This window comes from Nerophis ophidion, linkage group LG10, assembly GCF_033978795.1.
Source record: "Nerophis ophidion isolate RoL-2023_Sa linkage group LG10, RoL_Noph_v1.0, whole genome shotgun sequence".
Classification (NCBI taxonomy): domain Eukaryota; kingdom Metazoa; phylum Chordata; class Actinopteri; order Syngnathiformes; family Syngnathidae; genus Nerophis; species Nerophis ophidion.
Window position 1 is genome coordinate 5,905,267 of NC_084620.1, and position 2,448 is coordinate 5,907,714.

Consider the following 2,448-nt stretch of genomic DNA (forward strand, 5'->3'; position numbering starts at 1 on the left):
CATTGCTTTCCTCCTCTCCAAGGTTCTCATAGTCATCATTGTCACCAACGTCCCACTGGGTCATTATTGTCACCGATGTCCCACTGGGTGTGAGTTTTCCTTGCCCTTATGTGGGCCTACCGAGGATGTCGTGGTGGTTTGTGCAGCCCTTTGAGACACTAGTGATTTAGGGCTATATAAGTAAACATTGATTGATTGATTGATTGATTGAACTCTAAATTGGCCCTAGTGTGTGAATGTGAGTGTGAATGTTGTCTGTGTTGGCCCTGTGATGAGGTGGCGACTTGTCACCGTCTTCCGCCCAAATGCAGCTAAGATAGGCTCCAGCAACCTAGCTGCGACCCCAAAAAGGACAAGCGGTAGAAAAATGGACGGATGTCCACATTGGTTAAGTTAGTAGTAATCCATCCATCCATCCATCCATCCATCTTCTTCCGCTTATCTGAGGTTGGGTCGTGGGGGCAGCAGCCTAAGCCCAGACTTCCCTCTCCCCAGTCACTTCGTCTAGCTCTTCCCGGGGGATCCCAAGGCGTTCCCAGGCCAGCCGAGGGACGTAGTCTTCCCAACGTGTCCTGGGTTTTCCCCGTGGCCTCCTACCGGTTGGACGTGCCCTAAACATCTCCCTCGGGAGGCGTTCGGGTGGCATCCTGACCAGATGCCCGAACCACCTCATCTGGCTCCTCTCGATGTGAAGGAGCAGCGGCTTTACTTTGAGTCCCTCCCGGATGGCAGAGCTTCTCACCCTATCTCTAAGGGAGAGCCCCGCCGTGATCTTATCCTTTCGGTCATGACCCAAAGCTCATGACCATAGGTGAGGATGGGAACTTGAGAGGTTTTGCCTTCCGGCTCAGCTCCTTCTTCACCACAACGGATCGATACAATGTCAGCATTACTGAAGACACCGCACCGATCCCCATGTCAACCTCACGATCGACTCTTCCCTCACTCGTGAACAAGACTCCAAGGTACTTGAGCTCCGCCGCTTGGGGCAGGGTCTCCTCCCCAACCCGGAGATGGCACTCCACCCTTTTCCGGGAGAGAACCATGGACTCGGAGGTGCTGATTCTCATCCCGGTCGCTTCACATTTGGCTGCGAACCGATCCAGTGAGAGCTGAAGATCCCTGTCAGATGAAGCCATCAGGACCACATCATCTGCAAAAAGACGAGACCTAATCCCGCGGTCACCAAACCGGAACCCCTCAACGCCTTGACTGCGCCTAGAAATTCTGTCCATAAAAGTTATGAACAGAATCGGTGACAAAGGACAGCCTTGGCGGAGTCCAACCCTCACTGGAAACGTGTTTGATTTACTGCCGGCAATGCGGACCAAGCTCTGACACTGATCGTACAGGGAGTGGACCGCCACAATAAGACAGTCCGGTACCCCATACTCTCTTGAGTAGTAATGTTTCCTTGATTTGGGCTGTGGTGAAATTTTTAAAATGGTGTTGTCAATATTGCAACTGTAATATTTGAATGATAAATTAATGTGTTGTGGCAGCTGCGGATTTCACCAATGCGGCAGTTTGAGGAAACAGTTGATTGTTTTTCCAAACACGTTTTAGAATGTGCTTGTTTTATTTTTGGCCAGAGACCAAGAAAACGATCTGAAGCTGTCTTTATTTTTAAGTTATTATGCCATGATTTTACCAGTCTGGCCTGCGTGGGAATAGATTTTTTCTCCTTGTGGCCCCTCAGCTAAAAATGAGTTTGATACCCCTGATTCTCTCTCTCTCTCTCACACACACACACACACACACACGATATGTTTGCAGCTTGGGTTGGATCACTGTGTAGCTTTTTAATTTAGTTGGACTATTGCATGAGCATTCTGCAGTACAGTGAGATTTCTCACACATATATTATGCAATCAAGGCTGGATTGAACAAATTAGCTTTAAAATAGGTCATGTGCATGATTCCGAATTTAGATTGACTAAGAATTAGTATTTACCCATCTTCTGACATACCGCTATGTGTTTAATCTAGTTTTAATAGAAGCCCTGACTACACCTTTTTAATTTAATCCTCATATAAAATGAATATTTGCAAGCAGTAGTGACATTTAGCTATCATTGGGATCAGCGTGATACTGACACTGCTGGTCAAATATATATAAAGGGGATTTCTGACAGGCAGCTCGCGTTAATCTTGCTTTGCTGCCACCCAGCGTCGTTTTTCTAGTACTACAGTGTAATTGTTTGTATTCTTTCACTGGCAGCCACTACAATTCTTTACTTTACATCTGACTTATACAGTATATGTATATAGTGACAAGCAGTAGTAAATGGATGGATGGATTGATGGATATTAACACAACTGTATAGGTAAATGTACAATCAATTATGTTACGTTAAACCGTAGAACCACCTCAAATGTAATTGCCAAGATCCGCATGTTAATCATCAACTCCTCTTGTATGTGCATGTGTAAAGAAGCCGTTCATCC

General features: G+C 46.4%; 1 long non-coding RNA gene across 2 annotated transcripts in view; it reads left to right on the top strand.

Moving 5' to 3' along the window:
* The window catches only part of LOC133560087 (uncharacterized), a 255,849-nt gene that overhangs the window by 232,155 nt on the left and 21,246 nt on the right, over positions 1–2,448 (top strand). The window lies entirely within an intron of this gene.